Source organism: Terrapene carolina, unplaced genomic scaffold, assembly GCF_002925995.2.
Source record: "Terrapene carolina triunguis isolate 2854851 unplaced genomic scaffold, T_m_triunguis-2.0 Scaffold97, whole genome shotgun sequence".
Classification (NCBI taxonomy): Eukaryota; Metazoa; Chordata; order Testudines; family Emydidae; genus Terrapene; species Terrapene triunguis.
Window position 1 is genome coordinate 17,841,328 of NW_020664448.1, and position 22,144 is coordinate 17,863,471.

The following is a 22,144-nucleotide window of genomic DNA, read 5'->3' on the forward strand; positions in this document are numbered from 1 at the left end:
CTGAGGTGTTTGTAACTCTGAGATTCTACTGTAACTGAGGTGTTTGTAACTCTGAGATTCTACTGTAACTGGGCAGCAAGAGACAGAGCGAGGTGGCAGTAGATTTGTCCTGTTGCCATTAATCACTCTCTTAAACAAGGCACATCAACAACTTATGCGAAAAGCGTGAACAGCGCAAAGCCTGGATACAATAGCCTACAAATGTCATGGGCACTTTGTCCGACATATAACCATGTTTGTGGTTCCCCACATAGTCTGATCTCCCATATACCTGTTCATTTATAGTGTTTGTTGAATCCCAGTGCATCAACACCAACATCAGACTCCTTCCCTCCCGTCCCATTTAAAGTATTCCAAATACTATTTATAATGTTTGCTGTGTGTGTTCAATGTTTGTGTTACTAAGCAACTCTTTGCAGTTGACTGGCAACTATTGACATCTATTTATCAAGTTTTTACATACGATAGCCCTGAGGTTTAACGGGGCTGTGCAATGCTTTCTGAATAGTCCTGAAAAGACAGAACTCTGGCCTGTGCGTTAGTGAAGCTGAGGTGCAGGAAGACAGGGAGTGTAATAGTTATGCATAATGTTGCCTCAGCAGCCCGCTCTCCTGTTACAAATGCACATCTATATTCTTTGCCCCTTGTCCTGACCCTCTTCCCTTCCCTATGAGCCCATCCCTCTTCTGTTGCTCTCCTCTTAAGCTCTTTCATTAGAGAATCTGGGCTTGATTCTCATTTACACTAAGGCAACTCTGGCAGCATAATGAGGATTTAAGGTATGTGTAAAAGTAGCTTATATCCAGTTTAATGTCCCTTTAGACTGCCAAATTTCTGTAAAGTGGTGTAGCATAAATAAGAATACCTAGCTCTTCTACCAAGTATCAGAGGAGTAGCCATGTTAGTCTGGATCTGTAAAAAGCAACAGAGGGTCCTGTGGCACCTTTAAGACTAACAGATGTATTGGAGCATAAGCTTTCGTGGGTGAATACCCACTTCATCAGACGCAGAGCTGGGAACATGCATCTGACAAAGTGGGTATTCACCCACAAAAGCTTATGTTCCAATACATCTGTTAGTCTTAAAGGTGCCACAGGACACTCTGTTGCTTTTTATAGCTCTTCTACAACACTTTTTATCAGTATATCTCAAAGCATTTTACAAAGGGGGTTAGTTTCATTATCCCCATTTTATAGATGGGGAAACTGAGGCACAGAGTGGTGACGCACCCAAGGTGGCCAGCGGCAGACCTGGAAACAAAACCCAGGTCTCCTGAGTCCCAGTCTAATGCTTTGTCTAGTAGTCCAGAGTGCCTTTTAAATGAGAATCAGACTCACTGGCTTAATCTGTTCTGCAGTGCACCATGCACATCTGTAGCGCTGTGTAAGTAGTGAAGAATTAGTATGTTCAAACATTAGACTGTGGTGTGTTTGAGAAATCAAGAGTCTACAAGGAGAAAATGGTCTCTCACTCTCCCACAAGCAGTATTTCCCTTCCTGTTGTTTACGGTGTCTCATCCACTCAACACTCCCCCATCTTTCTTTCCCTCGCCATGAACGTGGCACTTTGTTATGTAAATTAGACTACTGCAAACTCTTTGGAGGGAGGGGTCCTTGATGTTTTTATTCAGCTGTAAAGTGCCCTGCTCACTTATGGACTATAAATATAATTTGAGCTGCTGAAGGACTGGTATGGAAGAAAGATTGAAATTTTCAATGCAAGACCAGTTCTGTGGGCTCTGCCTAGATTGAGGCAAGCAAAGGGAATGATCTGTGGTTCCTAGGAGTACAAGGAGGAAGATGTGTTTCCACATTGGTAGCAGTCCTCTGTAGCAAGAGTTCAGATTGATGAAGCAGGCAGAGAGTAAATCCAGAATAACACAACTCCAGTGCAGAGCACCTCAGCTAAGAATAAGAGAGTTTTCAGCTGCTTATTGGGCTGGGAATTTCAAATCTGCACAGGGTGAGGGGATTAAAATTCTATAGTTATTTACTTTTGATTTGTGCAATATTTGCTTTTAAAGTCAGAAGAGCAAATTAATAAAAGTAGTACACAGCAGGGAGAACCTGAGCTGCGGAGAACACATGAGCTGGATAGAGGTTAACAAATAACATAATTAGTTTTCTACATGTTTTGTTTATTTGGGAATATGGTTATATTAATATCAAAGATTAGATGTAATCACTGATACCTAGTGGTTTGTATGTGTACGTGCTCAGCTGAACAATGAGAATTTGAAATGCAGAGAGTAGAACTCCTACAAGCTGGAGTCGTGAATTTCATAATAAGTTTCTTGGAGAACACAGCTGACAGCTCGGCTTCACAATGTCCTTCCTGCGCAGCTGGGTAACTTCTGCGCCCTTGCTTTTCACTGTACTGTCCCTTGCAGTAAACAGAAACAGGGAATGGTTGTGCTGAATCTAAAGGGAATTCTTACTGACGCTATTGGTCTCAGAAGAGACTCTTGTTCTTCCTTGCTAGTAGCTATGTGACTAAAGCTAGCCTAAGCTGCTTTGCGTCAACACACAGAAGCTCCCTAAATCCTGATTTGAACTATTCATTTATAGAAGGGACTGCAGACTATATCCTATTATTCACTGTGCTTGTGTGTTATACTTTCCCCTACCCAATGTCTGTCTGGTCTATTTAGATTGTAAGATCCTCAGGGCAGTGACTGTGTACCAATGTGTCTGGACAACACCTAGCACAACGGGGCCCAATCTTGGCACTACTGTAATAAATATGGTTAATAATACATCCATGATTCAGTATATTATCGTGCTGCAGAATAATCTGGTGTTACCCTTTTTTCAGTCTTATAGACAGGTATTTGCATTCTTACCATTGAGCAAGGAAGGGATGACTAGGGAGAAAATAACCCCCACCCCCCCGCCTCGCCAAAACTTTGTACAGGTGGTACCATACTTACCGGCTCTGTCTTCTCACAGCTAACAGCTACCTGGGTTCTTTATTTCTATAAACTTCTGCCACTGGAGTGGAGTTCTCCCTTCAAAATGGGAATTTAACAGTGATACATCCAACTAAGCATCTTTAGCTTGAATGGCATCAGCATACACTTTAGGCCAGATCCTCAATGGGCAGAAATTGTCATAGATCCATTGACTTATAGTTCCTCTTATTCTCATTAGCATCTATGCACAACATATACCCTGTGGTCAGGACATGACATTCCATGATGTTACAATCAGGTGTCTTGTGATCTTGGTCAATACGTTGCAGTTTATTGCAATCTAGTTTTTTGTAGCATCACCTATTGGCACATCTTTTACAGTAATCTTGTGACCTTACTGGTATAGGGTTATTCCTTAGTCACCCACTCATGTCAAGTGTTCTTAAGCCTATGGTCTAGTAACTTCAATCTATTTAGCATAAATTGATTATATATGAAATGGGATATGAATTGACCATAACATCACATAATACAATGATAAATGAGTGATAAAGTGAACTAATTGACTATATAGAGTATTCCATTAATTTCTGAGCACATAACTGCCAGAAAGATGCTGACAAATTGGAGTATGTTTAAAGATGAGAAACAAAAATGATTAGAGAGCTGGACAAACTTTTGAAGAGATATTAAAAGAGATAAACACTTTGGCTAAATAATGACTAAGGTAACAGGTGGGGCACGATAACTATCTACAAGTATTTGACAAATGTTTAACATCAAGAATTGAGAGCAATTTCAGGAGGTGCAAAGAGGTAAAACTAAGAGTAAGTGGGATGGTACACAAGCTGGAAGCAATACCAGTTGGGACATATACACCTGGACTGGGCAAAGCACTTAAACCAGGGAGCAATCCTGCACTTGCATGGAAGGTTAAGATGACCTTACAAGTCTTTTCCAATTCTAATATCTATGCTTCTTTGATTTTTTGACACTGAGTCACATTATGGTGGGTCTAAAAATAATTGAGACTGAACTGTCCTGGATGAGCGAGAGTGATGCTACAGTCTGGCTGACCACCTCCTCATTCCCCTTTGCTTGCTCATTTTCCTCTGAGGCTAGGTCTACACTGGAGGGGGGGGGTGTCAATTTAAGATATGCAAATTCAGCTACGCGATCCGACTTACCCCGCTGTGAGGACGGCGGCAAATCGACTGCCGCGGCTCCCCCGTCGACGGCGCTTACTCCTCCTGATGAGGTGGGAGTACGCGCGTCGATTCGGGGATCGATTTATCCGTCTACATGAGACGTGATAAATCGATCCCCAAGAGATTGATTTCTACCCGCTGATCCGGGCGGGTAGTGTAGACTAGCCCTAAGTCCAGGTATCTTCAATTGCTCCATTTTTGCAGAGTCATTTGAAAATTACTCCTCAGAGTTCCTTCTCTTCCCTTTCACTATTGGCTTGGGCTACTGAGCCTGTTCTCTCCATTTGTCTCGGTGTCCCTTACCTGAAGTTTGATGGGCACGTAGCACCTGCAGGGTGTTTTATTTTTGTCATCCCTTCAAGTAGTTTTGCTTCTGCTGCTGTTCTCTCTCTCCCCACTCCACCCAGTACTAGAGGAGAAAGAGAAGGCGAGTGCATGTTTTATGCTGCTTGTTAGCAAGTGCAGATTGCAGGTTACTAACCAGTACTACGATCATGTTTCTTCAGGAGTCTGCAACAAAACAGCAGAGGAAAAGGTTTTTCTTTTCAATAGCCTCTAACTCAGGGCCATATGATGAAGCAAGCAAAGCCTGTGAGAGTAGCACTCACAAAAGCAGCTATGGGCAATGTCTTCCATTCTCCCCCCCCCTTTTATATTTTGACCTTTTAAAATTCTAGTATTATGAGATTTACAACAGCAGTCCCGTGAAGCTTTAATAGTGTCACCTGAGCATGGCCAGGCTTTTCATGATGCCTTCAAATAACACTACAATAGAAAGTTAATCCATGGTGTGGAGTTAATATTCCCTTAAAAGCAGGAGTGGCTCCAGGCACCAGCGCACAAAGCGTGTGCCTGGGGCGGCAAGCCGTGGGGCGGGGGGGGCCTGCCGGTCGCCCTGAGGGCGGCAGTCAGGCTGCCTTCGGCGGCATGCCTGCGGGAGGTCCGCCGGTCCCGCAGCTTCCGCAGCAATTCGTCGGCGGGTACGCTGAAGGCGCGGGACCGGCAGACCTCCCGCAGGCATGCCGCCGAATATGCCTGACCGCAGACCGCCTACAGGCATGCCGCCGAAAGCCGCCTGACTGCCGTGCTTGGGCGGCAAAATACATAGAGCCACCCCTGCTTAAAAGGACAGGAAAAAACAAAGTCTGAGATTTATGTTACAAGGTAGTAGTGTGTAGGCGTGGGATGAGGTGAGACTGCAGTGAAATACAGAACATACCTACTTTCTGTCTGAGAAGAACATAAGTAATAAATGTAAGTGATAAGGTTATGATATGGGGTTCTGTATTTTGGCTGCTGAGGAGCAGCAGAGTAGAAGGCTGTGTAATTTAGCACAGCCATAATGTGCATACACTCAACTCTCTATAGACTTGAAGATAAGAAGTTATAGTTGGCAGTTTTTCTCTGTGTAACTTGTAGCATTGATGTGACAGGGAACAAGAGTACAGGTGCCCCCTGTGTACTCAGATTGTTGTGTATATAAGAATGGCAGCAAAACCTCAAAAAAGAGATCTTCTTTATTTTAATTGTTAGCCTGGTTATTAACAAAGCTCATTGTTACAAAAAAAAAAAAAAAATCCAAACAAACTCCATCCCAAAACACAACCCTCATCTTTTTACTTGGTTTCAGTCTGTGAAGGTTACTGGCTTGCCTATTAACTAAGATAATGTTTCCCCAACTGTGGCCAATGCAGCACTTGCTGATCCTGCCAGGTGCCAGTCCTCTGGAGGATACAGAGCTGAGGGCACTGAGCACCTGGCAAGATTGAGACCCAAGTGCTGGCTGGCCACATGATGCTGGTTTCCCTTGCTTCCAGGTGTTAAATTGCTGTAATTGCCACAAGCGTGTATTGTAAGCATTGCAAAGGCCAGGGTAGGTGTCCCATGAGATCACCCGCTGTGAAAATGCTGCCTACAGTGAGAGACAGTTGGAGAACTCTTGTCTAAATGCTTGATCTTGCAATCCTTACGCAGGTGGGTAATCCTTATTCATAACAGTAGGGCCGCTGAAGTTAAGTTCCACAAAGTTAATCAAGGCTGCAGGGTTGGGCTGTAACTTTGCAGATTCTCTGTGTATAGCTGCAGATGATACCCAAAATGAAAAATCTCCGTTCACGCTCGGGGGAAAACATAAAGACGGCGCTGAGAAATTGCTGCTGTGATGGGTGATTTACTGTATCATTTGCACAGGGACAGCCAACAAACTATCATGCACAGAAGTTTCAGTCAAACATATCATAGTAAACTGTTCTTTATAGGGATGGGACTAATATTCCCTGTTTGTTTGATTTATATACAAATAACTGAAATTTTATTCAAGGAAATACTGATGAAAAAGGAGGAGAAGGAAGAATTTACGCTCTTGCAGGCCTGGATTGTGGCTTTTACGACATAGCCCTCTCCAGGGGGATAGTGTGACTCTGCAGGAGGTGAATTGAAGGCAGGGTTGTATGCTTCAGGCAAGCAGAATCTTCTTTAGGGCTTCTCCATGCTCAGGGTTTGTGCGAGCCGCTCAGTCCATCAGGCTGTTGTGGATCAGTCCTGCGGGTGCACCAGTGAAGAGGGGTTGCGACAGGAGCAGGAATGCCCCCTGCACTCTTTAGAGCACAGGGAGCCGGACATGAGGGGCAATCTTCTTGCACAGCCCCTACTCCTGCACAGCAATGTAAGGACTGTCACAATCTGGCCGACACACACTATACCTAATATATGGGGTGGGAGTAGGAATACAGGGCTGGGAGCCAGGCTCTCCTGAGTTCTAATGTTGGTTCTTACACTGCCTCCCTGTTCTCACTGAGAAGCTTGCTTAGGCCAATTGGGAGTTTTATCTGAGTAAAGATGGTAAAATTTTAACCTTTAATCTCCCTGCCTCAGTTTCTCCATCTGTAAAATAAAGGATAATCCTAGTGCTGTGAGGCTCAATGGCTGTAGAGAGAAGCACCAAGTATTGTTCACTAATTACTACTCATAAATGAGGTTGTCGTTGTTGCCTTTTGTGTTGTACCTTGGAATCTTGTTTACCTGAAAGTTGCAGTTAACTTCAGATAATGGAGGGAGCCAGTTGCATTCAGGGTCCTGCAAACCTGGCAACAGACTTCAAAGCCAGCTTCTGGGCAGTTGCTAAGATCTTCTCCTGCTGTCTTAGAAATGGAGCTTTGAGGACTCAGGTGATCTCTCCCTCCCCCACTCTGTTACATACGGTGGCGATTGTGGGCTTGGGGAACCCAAGCTGCGCTCTGGATTGCCGTTTACCCCCAGGAAGTAAGGCTATGCTCTGGGCCTGTGGAACCCCTCAGACCTTTTGGTGAACTGGGAATGTCACTGAGCCAGAGTTCAGTTAATTAAGGTTGCGTGGTGTATGTCTATCATGACTGTGAGCAATTAATGCTCCTGAAGGGTAAATCTGGCTACAGGATGAGATGAAATGAAGAGAAAAAGGAGATAGCGACTGACTTTAGTTCAGAAAGGAAAAACCACCAAGCCCATTAAAGACCGTTAAAATTCACACTTTCATAATATTACTTTTCCATTAAAATAATCACAGCTGTGGCTCAGTTGTGTGAATGGAAGGGCAGCTGATTCATGAAGGTATCTCAGCATATGGTCACCCTGTGGAAAAACTTGAGAATGCTGAGAGCCATGAAGGCTCACTAGATAAAGCACTAGAGAATATACCATTTGTTTGGAATGACTGAGTTTCTACCTCTTCACCGATGAGGGATGTAGGACTAAGCTCAGCAAGTGTACAACAACGAAAACACAAAGAGAACTGTTACTGATATATCCCATGCCAACCATCTGAACATGCACCTCTTTTTTATATCAACAGGACTGCTGGGTGCAGTATAATTATTTATTCCAATTTGTGATCTGTAAAACAATGGATCTGTTCTCTGCCATGACATTAAAAATGCAGTCACACAGGGGAAAAGTACTCTGTGATAGCAACTACCCCCATCCTCATCCCCAAACTAGAAATGAGCTAACCAGAGATGGAATGAAAGACTAATCAATATCCCCTCAGTGTGCTATCCTCCCCCACAGCCTGGGTAAATCAATTGGCCATGCAGTTTTCCATGAAGGTTATTTCAGGCCAAAGGACTGAGAGTAGGTTCCACAGTTAAAGGCATTCATTGCATATGTCCTGCTGACAGCTCCTTTTCCCTTATACCTAGGGGATTCCAGTGTGAGTGCATCTGCTGACTGCAGCTGTAGTAAATATTGCAACAGCATTTTGAAAGCTTTCATTGGTTCTACAGCTATGGCCATTTCTCTCTCTCTCTCTTTCTAAATAGGTAGATGTTGTTTTTAAGGTAGTCTAAGGTATGTTGACCTTGATCTATCAACTGGTTCCACATGGGCAGATCCCTCTGTCCATACCACATGGAGTTCCATTGACCCCAATGGGGGTCCACCCACTCAGAGCCCTGTGAAGGACCAGCGCCTTGTATGCAGATCTCCCATCCATCCATCGAAAATGTCCCTCATTTCAACCACGTAAAAACATTTTAAAGTACAATGATTGTGTGTCTAACCACACTCAGAAATACATTGGCACATAGGTACCTTAAAACATTGCATTATTATTACTGTCTTAAAAAAAGAGAGAAGCTTTTTCTCATGCATGAAGATGTATGAGTGTTATGTGTAATAGATAATAGATGAAAGAACTTGAATGATAACATCTGAAAATTTAGCTTGTGTAGTTAATATTCATGGACCAGATTAGCTAATTTACATCAGCTGAGAATCTGTCCGTATGTAAATTACAACCAGACAGCATAATTCAAATATGTAGATCCAATATTTGATGTATACTATTAAGCCTAATTTAGTGTATTCAGTAACTGCTAGTAAGTGCAAATCAGGGTTTAGCTAGAATCCATTTCACATGGATATAGAATTCAACTGGGGGACTTCATTTCTGACTGTCTAAGGTGAAAATACTTTGCTGATCAGACCCTACTTCAGACATTATCAGCTGATGACTCCTTCAAGTCTTCTAAGTCACTTGGAATGCAGAGAACAAACTGTATTGGATTTTTGTGCCCACTGGCAATGGATTTTGGTAGCACCTTTTAATAGAAATACATGTTAACCATATTACAGTCTGATCCACATATATCCTGAATAATTTGAAGTGTATATGAAATATAGGCTTTGCTACTGCACCTACTCTATCTTAAGTGCTTATGGTACAAGAGCTCAGGATTTATTACCGTTTGGGGTAATGATCTGTTTGTTATGGATCATAGTTGATCATTATACTTCTAAAGTGAAAAATGAACCGCAATTCAAAAGATTTGTTTTTCCTTACATCTCATTTGTACCTCTCCTATTCAGGTTATAGAATTTCAATAGTCAGCTGTGATATATGGTTTTGCAGATATTGTGCAACATTGAAATAGTGTCCTTTTAATAAGGCCTATTTGTTCATTGTAAGCATGGGTTTTAAATTGTAAATGAAGTAGTAGATGTCATTTGTCATTTTAAGGGCACACCTGTGTACAGGGAGCTTTTGGTAATGATGCAGAATTCCTTACTTTAACCCAACAAGGACAAACATTGCCACATGAAATAATGCAGAAGGGGTAAAATCATTGTACCAGCTGAGGGGGTGGAAATAACAATACATTCTCCTACCTTGTAGAAGCGAGATGATGCATGAGGTATGGCTTTATAGCCCATCAGATGTTTGTCTGTTTACATAGTTCCAAAGCATTATGTCATTGTAGAATCCAGGTGTCAAATCCAAGATACAAGAGAAATATCGCTGTTGTCTGAATAAAGAATTAGTCTCTACATTAGTCTATTATTTGCATTTCAGTAGAGCCTAAGCGCCCAGTCATGGACCAGGACCCCATTGTGCTTAGTGTGGTACAAAAAAACCCAGTCCTTGCTCCCAGCAAGCTTACAATCTAAGATAGGGTATTTTCCGAAAGCCTTATTCTTGGTAACTGATTAGAGGAGAAAAAAAAGTCACTGGATGATTTTTCAGCCTCCTTTATTAAGGGTGAGCTGGTGCAAAGAAGTCATGTGAATCAAGTATTATATCTTGAAGTAGCTAGGTCCATATCCAAGACCAAGAGCTGCAATCTCCTAGCTAGCCAAAGATGAAGAAAGGCACTTCTGTGGTCATTGGTAGTATGTGGGTGCTCAGGGGGAGTCCATAACTATGTACCACCTTGACACTTAGAGGGCAGACAGATACCCTCCTCATTTGGGGGAGCAACCCTAATTCTTCTGTGCCACATTCTGGGGTGCAGTCCAAACCAGTGAGAGGTTGTGTCACCACCTTGCCTGTAACCCCGGGTGCCTCACAATGCTTTGCTGGGCTACTCACAAACAGTCTAACAGCAGGCAAGTCACACCCTGAGTGTCTGTGTATAGCTACAGCCCTGGCCCATCACCTCTGACCCCATCAGCCTGTCAGCAACACACCAGACACACTCTGGCTTCCATCAGCCTTGGTTACTACTTGCAGTGTGGCCCCAACAAACTCACGGTCCTGAATTTTCCCCAGTATGTGTATTCTGCACTTTCCAGCCCTCTCCGGGGTTGTTCAAATAATATAGGTCTGTTGCCCATGTAACGGGTCAGTATTCAACAGTTTGCTATTTTAACTGGAGTTACCAAACAGTTCAGTTTAAACACAACACTGGATTAGTTTTGATTTAAAAATAAAACAAGTTTATTTAACTACAAAGAGAGATTTTAAATGAGTACAAGCATAAGGCATTAAAGTCAGAAATGGTTACAAGAAAAATAAATATACAATGCTTCCTCATAGTTAAAACTTAACAAGCTAGACTTGGTTCAAGGTAAAATCCTTACCACATGTTCCCAGCAACATTACTGACCAAATTCTCAGGTCAGGCCCTCCCCCAAAGTCAAAGGGCTGATTCCTTTGATTTCTTAGGTGAAAGGGAGAGGTGGAGAGATAGGGAGAGAAGCCTTGGGGTGTTTTTGCCCCTGACTTTTATAGTCTAGTCACCCTTTGAAGTGGATTTTTCTGAGGATTACCACTCAAAGCAAAGTTTATTCAAACAGTAGAGAAGGTGACATGGAGTCTGATGGTGAAGGTAGCCCCATGCTCTCTCCTCTCCCCTGTGTATGCTGAAATGCAGGTTTGCCTTGTCTCCTGCCATTTCCCCCTTTTGCTGTCTCATGGACTCTGTGTGTCTCAATTTAAATATAAGCAGTAAACACACATTCCTTTGTTTAGGACAGTCCTGTTTAACAACTTTTGCTTAGTCAGGGCTGTGTGGGTTTGAACATGTGCTAACGACATCAGACAAGGGGAATCCATAACTTTACATATAATGTTGCTACACACATTTCACCATATTACTGACCAGCAAGTTATTAGTTTTCAAATGATACCTCACAAGTACTAAGGTTATTACAATAGTATATAGGGTGTGAACACAGAGGTGCTTTTGGTCATATTCTGCCAGTCCCTTCCAGCATCAACTCCATCTTCCCCATGATAAACCTAAGCCAGCTGCTTTAAAACCAGATACTTAATTCAATTAGACATTTGGGTAGATCTCAGCACAGTGGATCAGAAGTCAATTGAGTACGTGCAGCCTCTTATCGCTTGAGTGACTCTGGCAGCATTGCTGGCTGTTGTGCCATTAGAGCAGCATTCATGGATGCACAGTCGCTCCTGTTCTGAGCAGTTGTTACCTAGTGTCACCCTCTCTGATCAGCAACAAATAACTTAAAACATACTGTGTTGCCATGGAGAGGCTGTTGGCAGCACACAGTGGGAAGCAATACTTCTTGGGGAAGGCGCCCAGATAGCACAATGATGGGGGACCTTTAAAAAAACCTAGCTAGATAAACAGAGGTAGCCTGTTGCATACCACATCTCTCCTTCTGGTGTTCTCCCTGGCCACACTTTGCTTGCAGCTGCTTCTCTACTTGTTGCTCATCAAAGGGGAGACTGAACTTTAAAGGGACACTGTTAAATTACATTTATTTAAAATTGTATGTTTTTGGAAATTAGTCAATTTCTGATATGATAGAACACTCATTGAACAGTTGCCCAGATCTGCCAATGGTATAAATCAGCATAGTGCCATTGACTTCTGAAGATTTATACTTGCTGAGGATCTGGTCCATGATGTCTTGGATGTGTTTTATAAAGTTCCTCTAAAAAATAAGAATGTTTCCACTCCTCTGTTGATGTTAATGTGATAGGGTGTACCAGGCCCTTTGAGGCCCCTTGCTGGAGGCCTCATGGCCCTACTGTACCCCACCCCGGAAAGAAGCAGTGAAGGTGGGTCCTCCAGGCGTGCCTAGAAAGGCTGCAGGGAAGCAGCCAATCAGAATGCAGCAGGCTCGGATAAAAGGAGCTGCAAGGCCTGAGCAGGTCAGTTGCTGGCTGGGATTAGAAGGGTGAGAATGGGCTGGAAGACAGAGAAACTCTCCAGGCAAGGAGGCTTAGGGGAGACCCTGCTCAAACAAGGGACAGATGTCAAGAAGCCAAGGACTGTAACCCTAAAGTAATGGGTGAAGGTGACAGGACTTAGTGGGAAGCAGCCCATGGAATGCAGCAGCAACAACAGCTATTAAAGGAAGCAGTACATGGCTGCTCTTTATAGGGTCCCTGGGTTGGGACCTGGAGTAGTGAGCATTCCTGCATTCCCCCCTGGGAAGGGGATGAGTTTTGTTTAGGAGTCCAAGGAAAGGGCTGGAATTTAAAGGGCTCAAGGATGGGGGGGTGAAGACGCTGCTAAGGGCAGACCAACTGTCTGGGGAACTCTTGGTTTCTTCCCCTCCGCTCCCTCCAGAAGGGGACTGAACTTGAGAGAGGACCTGGCTGGAGAGATGGGGCAGTAAGAATTGGGGAAAGCAAAGTCTTCAGGTGGAAAGCTTGGGGGCAGTGATCTATAACATGGCAAAGAAGGATTTAAAGCTAGCCCAGAATGGGCTGAGAACTGAGCCAAGAAATCAGGCTGAAAATATTAACAAGGTCACAGTGATTAGTCTTTGTTGCATCTTTGTTACCCCAGAAGGGGTTCATCCATTCACCTATTAATGGGGTAACTTAGCTGGAGGCCTGGACCCACCTGATGAGGTCAAAACCTACAGAAGGCCATAGGAAAAGAGGAAAGGGTACAGGATTACACCCAGCTGATGGAGTATACACTGTCACAGTTAACGAGTCTTTTCAGCAAAGGAGCAATTTACTAAATAAATGAGGGAGTATACAGAAAGTGCTGCCAAATGCAGAAAGCAAACAAACTGAATGAAATAGAGGATATATTTATCCCAGTTATAGTAATCTTAGGTATTTATTTATAATTATAACAGGGACTGGCTTTTTCAGATTAAAATTTTTTTGGTTTGATGGTGTCTCTTCAATTTCAAGAGCTAAGTAAATACTTTTCCAGCATTTGTTTTGTATATGAAGTATTTAATGATGGTGTGAAAAATGCATTTGATTTTTCCATATATTTCTTTAACCCTGAAGTATTTGATCTTATACAATAAAGACACTATTTTTATTACAGTGGTAAATATGCTCAGAGTATATAAATAATCCTAAAATGCACAGTATATCTTATGTCTGCACTAATTGGTGAGGTGCTGTAAACGTTCTAGAATTGTGAGGGCTTAGGGAACACCCAATCTGTCTGAGCAAGCTGAAGAAACAAGAAATCCAAGCTCATGAGTCCAAATAAGAGGGAAATCGGAGTTCAAGGAGAAGATGTGACCTCCAGGATTGCAATAAACTCCATGCAAGTCTTTTCCAAGATTCAAGAGAAGAATTACCATTAGGGAAAGGAGAATCTGTTTGGCTACAATAGGCATCTTCCCAAACCTATGTTAGACTTGATAACTTCCTTCTTTCCCCTTGATTTCTGATTTTGTAATCCCTTCTGCTCTTGCTGGTTCTGGTGCCAACAATCTGCCACAACACATACACTCCTACACTTATGCTGGGGGTTAGGATGGGACAGCTGGCAGAGGAGAAAGCAGAGCTGAATCTGGCAGCCTTCCACCAGCAGAGAGTCCCACCTGGACTGGCAGAAATCTCCTGCCAGTGTAAATTCATTGTGTGCTGCTCATGTGGTGCAAAATGAATTCAGTAAATTAGAATCTGGCCCTAAGAGCCTGATTTTTTTTTCCAGAGGTGCTGAGCACCTGCATCACCCCATTGACTTCAGCTGGGGTGCTGAGTATCCCTCAGAATCACATCCTATGTTTTGGAAATCCCACAGGACAGCCTGCTCTCGTGGAATTTCCTCTGCGATTCTCCAGATTCAAAAGGTTCAGATGATCTGGGTGCTTATACGAACAGAACCTCACTAGCCTTTGAGGTTCACCTGTCACTAATTTTCATTAGAGAGAACAGAAGATCCAGGGAGTTACTTATCTGAAACTGTTAAGATCAAAACCAGGCCCTAGTGGTCAGTCCAAATGAACCGTCTATGTACTGGTGAGGCTCATGGGCCTTTATGTGCTGGTTAGTTCTTATGCTGTCGCTTGGACGGTGTGGAGGCCACCACGCATGAGTGCTCCATAACATTCTGTCCTGAAGCAGCTCTGGTATTTTATGTGGTAGAATGACTGAGGGACAGGTGTGCATTGATGTGGTCCAGCCAATCACATCGATGTGAGGTAAATGCAGTCATGGCTTTTATAGCAGTGGGTTCAGATGGGGAGCTGCTAGCCCATCCAATCCTAGGCCTGAGTCCTGCAGGTAGACATAAAAACCCTTGGGTGGGCTCTACCATTCCAGTAAGGTTGGAGCTGCCCTTTGCAGTGCATTTAGCATAGGTGATTAGGCTGCCTATCAGGAGACATGGCAGTATGAATGAACAACCATTGCAATACCAAAACTGAAACTGCTTGGACAGACACCTCTCTCACCAAGAAGGGGCAACAGAGTCCTTCCTCCCAGGTTCTGGAGTAGCAGCACTCTTGTTGCTACAGCACAGTTAAGGATGCAGAAGCTTCTATTGTTCCTTTGCTCCCTTACTCATTGAGTTTGGCAGAGGAAACAGAACTATCATTTTCATCCATGTACTTTGTCTAAAGGCTTCCTCCATGTTGAGTTACCACTTAACTATCCTCTGTGATGGATATAGCTAGTGTAGTTAAAGACACTTTATTATAATAGAAAACTGCTCAAGTGAGAGTCCTTAGTAGTGAATAACAATTGTCCAAAATAAAGATTTCCTTGCTTTACTTTCTGTGAAATGCAGTCCTAGTTATTGGTACTGAATTCTGGTAACCTGAATTTAGAACCTAGAGAAAATTAAGAGTGAGCAGTTGCAACTACACTGTTGGGTTCCTTGTTTCTAATGCTGCTACCAAGTTTGGATAAAGTGGGAGGGTTGGGTGATGGCCTGGCAAGCACTCCCTTGAAACTCCTCTAGCTTTGACATGCAGAAGAAAAGGACATAAAAGGCAAGTCCATTCTATGTGCCTCCATGGCTACATCATAGCCATGTGAATTCACTGTGCTGCTTCAGTGTGAGCAGTTGGAACAACAACAAGGAAAAATAGATGAAGATAGACACTTCATTTTTTTCTTGCAACACCTGTGCTAACATAGCATGTTGTAATCCTGTAAGTTAGGGCTCTGAGGAGAGCCTGCAGGTAGATGGCAAAATGCTGGGTAATTTGAAGAATATAAATGTTATTGTTCTTGTCTCTGGTGCACAAAGATGCCCTTAACCCTAAGGTAATGGTTAAAGCTAGTATATCCATCAAAGCATCCAAAACATCAAGGTCAAGACCACAAGGAAGCATCATTCCCCAGCCACCCTCACAGTTGATAGATTGCTTAATTATCTTCTTCCCAGGGTGAATGGAAACTGTAACCATCTGCAGGCTGACAAAAGTTTAGCAGAAGTATGATATTGCTAGCAGAGATCTGATAAGAGTGGAGTGTGTGGTTCTTTTTTTTTTTTTTTTTTTAGCTACATAAACTCTCTGCTTTGTCCTTAGCCAGATGTACTGTATGTTTGACAGGTAGTTAATGATATAACAAGATAGGGTTTGTGAACTGGCGCCAGTTCACAAGTGCTCAGCAGGCCATTGAAAATGGGGAGAAAAATGGTTGGTTTCTTCAACCGTTATCCTTTGCTCAAATGCAGCAGCTGGGACTGGCAGATTACAGGCAGGCCTCAAATACAAAGAGTGAGAGAGCCGGGAATGAAATCACCAAGTGGGCAGCAGAGCGTATGGTGGAATGATGCCACACAGGGAACAGGTTTGCCACACAGAAGGTAAAGAAAAGACAGCATTGTCAACGAACTCTCAAAATTGAGGCTAATTTTGTAACATCAGAACCGGTGTCTACTAGCCACTTTCATGTGATGAGGGTTTTTAGAATCCCGAGTCAAGTAATGTGACAAGAGCCTGGAAATAAAGTTTCAGGGACAATTTCTCCCCCAGTTCTGATCCACTTGCGATATGTGATAGCTTGGGGGGGGGAAGGACGAGCTCCGTTCCACCAATTCTTTGCTGACATAGTGTCCCATAGGGTCCATAGCCAACTATAATAAATTAGAGCAGCTTGGGGGCTGTTCTAAGTTACAGCAGGGTTGCAGCAGCTAAGCTTGAATATCTGGGAAATGTAAAGAGCTCCCTGATGCCCCTCTCCCCTGCCAGTCTGTGCTGGGCTGAGTGAGAAAGAATCAGGAATACAGTTTCTCACCAGCCCTCCTGAATTTTAGACTTTGTAATGGGGTGTGTACTGGCCCTTTTAGGGAACAAGTATAGTCTGGCCCAGTTCACGAAGACAAGGGAATTCTGGGAGATGTAGTCCCCAGACAGAGGGGGCTTTTGCTTTGGCTGCTGGCCTGAATCTCTCAATCTACATCAGTGACCATACCACAAGTGGTACTGTTCTATCAGAAGGGAAACTGAAAGACAGGTGCAGAGGTGAGACTGAAACATGGTCCCAGCTATACTGGTGTCAGCACTTTTATACTAGTATAACTGCATCCACATGGGGGGAGCAGGGGGTTTATTGCAGTTTAGTTAAAGCAGTAAAAGTTTCTAGTGTAGACAAGATTTAACACAACATTGAATGCTAGTCTGATAACTCCACAAACATTTGTGCTTTACTCTAGGGCTCTGCTTTTGGGCTCTGAGATTTGTGTGGTCTGACCCTAGGACCATAAAGACAATGATGTGTATTTAATGCTGTAGCTGTTAGCATAGTTCCCTTGGACTCAGCCTTAGGGCAATCCACAAATACTTGTGTTCTTGAACCAAACATGTAGTGAGTCTAGATTAGCATTTGCCTGCCAGTTGGTTAACTGGCAATCAGTTAACTGGAGTTAAAATGGGACTGCAAAATCTAATCTGGATAAACCAATACTTTCATCCTGAATGTCGCATCTTACATTGAGTAAAACAAAAAACCGAGACCCTACTTTTGTCTTCTAGAGAGAACAAACATCTCCTCTCACATGTTGCATGAGTGCTCTCTCACAGAAACGGTGGCTGCCTCCGCAGGCATCAGCCTGCTAGAATTTTTGAAGACGTGGGGAATAGGAAAAAAAAAAAGCTGGTTATTCTATACATACACCACATTATCACTGGGGTGGTTGTGTTCCTAGGGCCTTGACCCTGCAAATCTTTCTTACTTCAGTCATCCTGCTGATTTCAATGGTTTCACCTCAGGTGCTAAATTCTGTTCAAATTGTGTTCTCTGAAATATAACACTTCACATTTTGAAACAGGTCTGAATAATGTAAAACTGAAAGTCATTCTCTCCACCAAAAACTATTGTAACTAGCTTTATAAAGTCTCTCTCTCTCTCTCTGAGGAAAGGTGGTAGAGAGCCTATAGAAGGCAAATCTTTATTAAACTTGAGGATAAGGGTACTGTCATGGGGTGGTCCTCTGTGAGTCTCTCGCCTTAGGTACAGATCTCACTCACTCCAAGCCACTTCAGCACTAGGCTTTATTATACTGTTCTAGCAGGCCATTGCCTGTAGTGCTATTTACAAGTCCCAGCCACTTGCTTCTGAGAATGGGAGAAGCAGCCAGCTCTGACTTCCTTCATGCTCTCAACTCCCTGCCTTTCAGGGCTTCCTTCTTCTCTACTCATCTGCTTCCAGCTGCTGGGTGCTCCACTTGTTAACTGAGCCTTTATTTAGGTCCCAAATAACTTATATTGGTGGGGATTTGTACTGAGTCAGCTCCGGACTCAAACCCCTGTCCCAGGCACATGGACAATCCTGTTTACCTTCTGAACAAGGGAAAACCTACTATTAACTCCCAAAGACTGGTAGTAATCCACATTCTGAGTGTGAACTCAGCTTGTGCTTTTTATTTCCCTTATGATGTATAGAGAAGGCTTGAAAGTTGTTTTCTGTTATGTTTTCCCTTAGGAATATCATCTGGCTTTGCTGGAGGGTGCTTTGGAGGCATGGTATGGGCTGGGAACGTTCTCCTCTCTTGACTGGATAATACTTAGTCCTGCCATGAGTGCAGGGGACTGGACTATATGACCTCTCAAGATCCCTTCCAGTCCTATGATTCGATGACCTGTATTAGCCACATTTTGAGTTTAACAAAACATCCTTTCTCAGGCATTTATGTTAAACATATGTTAACAAATGCAGAGATTTTTGAACAGTTTGATCCCATCTCTGGTAATACGGTTTCACTTCCGTTGTGCTTCTGATGTCATTAGGCTAATAGTTCTCCCAGTCATCCACAGACTTTCAGAGAGAACATACACGGGACCTGTACTTCTAATGTTAAAAAAAAAAATAGAATAGCTCCTCCCCACACAAACAGGAAAAGGAATGTTTTTAAACAAACACACCACTTAAAAAGGCAGGTGAGTTGGCGGTTAAAAGTGATGATAAACGCAAGTTTTGATGTGGCTCCTTATTTTATTATGATTACATAATATGCATGTGTGTACATATAGATATGCACGCATAATATATAGAAAATCACAACATTCCTTTCTGGGAGGTGAGATTTCATTTTGTTTTCTGTAGCAGTAACAGGAAAAAGCTAGTTCCTCCTTCCGCAGCTACAGACTACCCGTTTGGTATTTTGTAGTACTCATTTTAGATTGATATTGGCTATGAAGGCAGCAGACAAATGAGACCATAATGGATTAGGCATTGGAGAAGATTGGAAAATGCAAATAAAGGTGCCTATTTTATGTGGTATTTCCCCCTACATGCAGCTATTTCTTGTTGAAGGCAGGTGTTTGGTAAAGTTCTGTTATCACTGGAACTTTTCCAGCTTTTAAAACAAATTGATTACTAATGTCTTTCGGCCTAAAACCACTTCAACTTTTCAAAAATAAATCTTTAGATGATCAAAGTTTCCAGATGAAGCAGAACAACATGTAATGCTTTTCTGGGTGGGGGAGATATTAAAATCCAGCTTTGCAATTTTCTTAATATTTTATGACAGGCAATAAACATACCTGTCTCAGACTGACTCATGCAGCTTAGGTACAAGTAAGTAGTACACGACAGGGTATGCATTCATCAGCCAATGCTTTTAAACAGATGAGAGCTGTGGATTTTTTTTTTCCGTTGCCGGTTAGTTACTCTAACTCTGCAGCAGTGTCATCAATTTCAAAGGCGTCCTGTACAGAACTGAGTGGTTTTGGTGATGGCCCTTTGAAGAGGGCATACAATCAGTAGGACAGCAAGAACTCTATAATAAGAACTCTGCAGAAGTCTTCTCAGCAGCTGGACCATTTCTCTTAGGGAACATTGGGTTCCAAGGATCAAAGCCTTTGGGAACTGTCTACTTTAGAGTTTTATATTGCTGTCCATCACTAAGAACATCAGAACGGCCATACTGGGTCAGAACAAAGGTATCTAGCCCAGTATCCTGTCTTCCGACAGTGGCCAATGCCAGATGCTTCAGAGGGAATGAACAGAACAGGTAATCATCAAGCGATCCATCCCCTGACGCCAATTCCCATGAATTTATCTAGTTCTTTTTTTAACCCTGTCATAGTCTTGGCCTTCACAACATCCTCTGGCAAAGAGTTCCACAGGTTGACTGTGCATTGTGTGAAGAAATACTTCCTTTTGTTTTTAAACCTGCTGCCTATTAATTTCATTTGGTGACCCCTAGTTCTTGTGTTATAAGGAGGAGTAAATAACACTTCCTTAGTTACTTTCTCCACACCAGGAGATAAGGTGAGAAGCCCTCCCATTGACATAGTGCTGTCTACACCAGGGGTTAGGTCAGTATAACTAATCACTCACGGGTGTATATTTTCCACACCTCTGAGCGATAGTTTTATCAATATAAGTTTTTGAAGTGTAGATCAGGGCAAGTTCTCTATAGAAAGTCAGTTCTGATTCACACACACAATTTTTCTTAAGACTGCATAATGATTGAAAACTAATCAGAAAAATCTAAGCAAGTAAAATCTGCTTTTTGGGGGAGGCAGGGGAAGTTTTTTTGTTTTTATTTTTTGTGTGCTGTCTTAACATTTCTTTTAAATTTAAACACATATTTAATTCTAACGAATGGAAGAAAAGCTCTCTTGTGCTAACCACTCAGAAATCCCAGACCTTCAATTAAGGTTGAAAAATTTTCCAGTTCTCATGTGTGTGGTGGGGGGAAGATGGAATTGTAGGAAAACCAGGAAAGGCCAGATGTGTCATACCTGATATTTCAGAGGTAAAATAAGAAACTAGGATACTGGTTCTCACACCCTCCCCCTCCCCCCCCAAAAAAACCCCACACCCAAAACAAATACCTCAAGCACCTTTCACACATCATTAAAGGAGCACAAGAGAGCACACATCCAAGCATTTGGAAAAGTCAAACAACTATTTATTTTAACTTTTTCAAACATCAAATAAGGTTTGATTCAGTCTCTGTACAAAATTTAGGCTGTTTCTTACTTTATTATCCAATCTTATTTACCCACCCCCACTCATTTATTTTCTACCATAAAGTGCATGTAACTGTAAACTACACACACAGTGGACTGCTGCAGATTTATACACCTTACACATCTATATAAAACAATGGCATATCATACAAGCAGACGCTTAAGATTCTTCACGACACTGCGGACTGTATGTTTAAAAACCAATCTGTGATATAATCAGTAAGGTTGCTGATTAAAAACAGGTTTCAGATTTCAGGAATTTACTATTTTGTCTTTTTTTGTTTTGTTCCTAGTCAATCTGTGACTGTTGAGATTCTCGGATAAGATCTGTTATCTTGCCACTATCTTACATTTCAGGATGTCATTTTCCTGGTGCGATGCTGTTGTGACACTATTGGCTTGTTTTAAGCAGTGCCAGTGTTCTCCTCAAGGACAAAGTGTTCAAGACAGTCTTTACTTAAGACAAAAGAATAAGTAAACTCTGTAAATGTTATGTCCAATCATGGACTTTATTTGACATCCTAGTGTTTTGTTTCCTTCTGATTACTGTACTTGCCCCTGTGAAGAATTCTATCAAAAGAACTAGGCAGCACTTGCTTCAGATTATGACAGCAGATAAAGTAATTGGTTATAATTAACTGCCTGTTTTTAATCTTTAGGTAACATGTTTTACCTTTCACTCTCTCTCTCTATTTTAGGACAGCTTGACCTTCATAAAATTGCTACCATACCAATACACATCTCTGGAGCTCAGGTTCACTTTCAATATCTTCCTTAAACGACAAAAGTCGCTATGGGCCTAGCATGGGCGATAAATTGCTACTTCATTCCTTTGTCTAAACAATGGAACAAATCTGGACTGAGCCGTGGAAACCCTATGGCAGTTCTGTTGCCAGCAAAGATACAGAAGGCCATCGGCGCTACATCTGTTATAGCTGAAAGTTCTGGTGTAGCTGTACCTTTCTGGCAAGTCTGGGTAATGCTGAAGACCAGGGTTTTGCTCTATGGCTATGCTGCACTGCATCTAAAAATAAGTTAGTCTTATTTTTCTAAGGCCTAGATCTTCAGTGTACAAGCCTTAGCCTCATAAGGGGGTGTGGAAAGAAAGGGCAGTGGTGCCAGTCTTTCAATGCATTTTGCCTGCGGATAAGCAGCTAGGAAG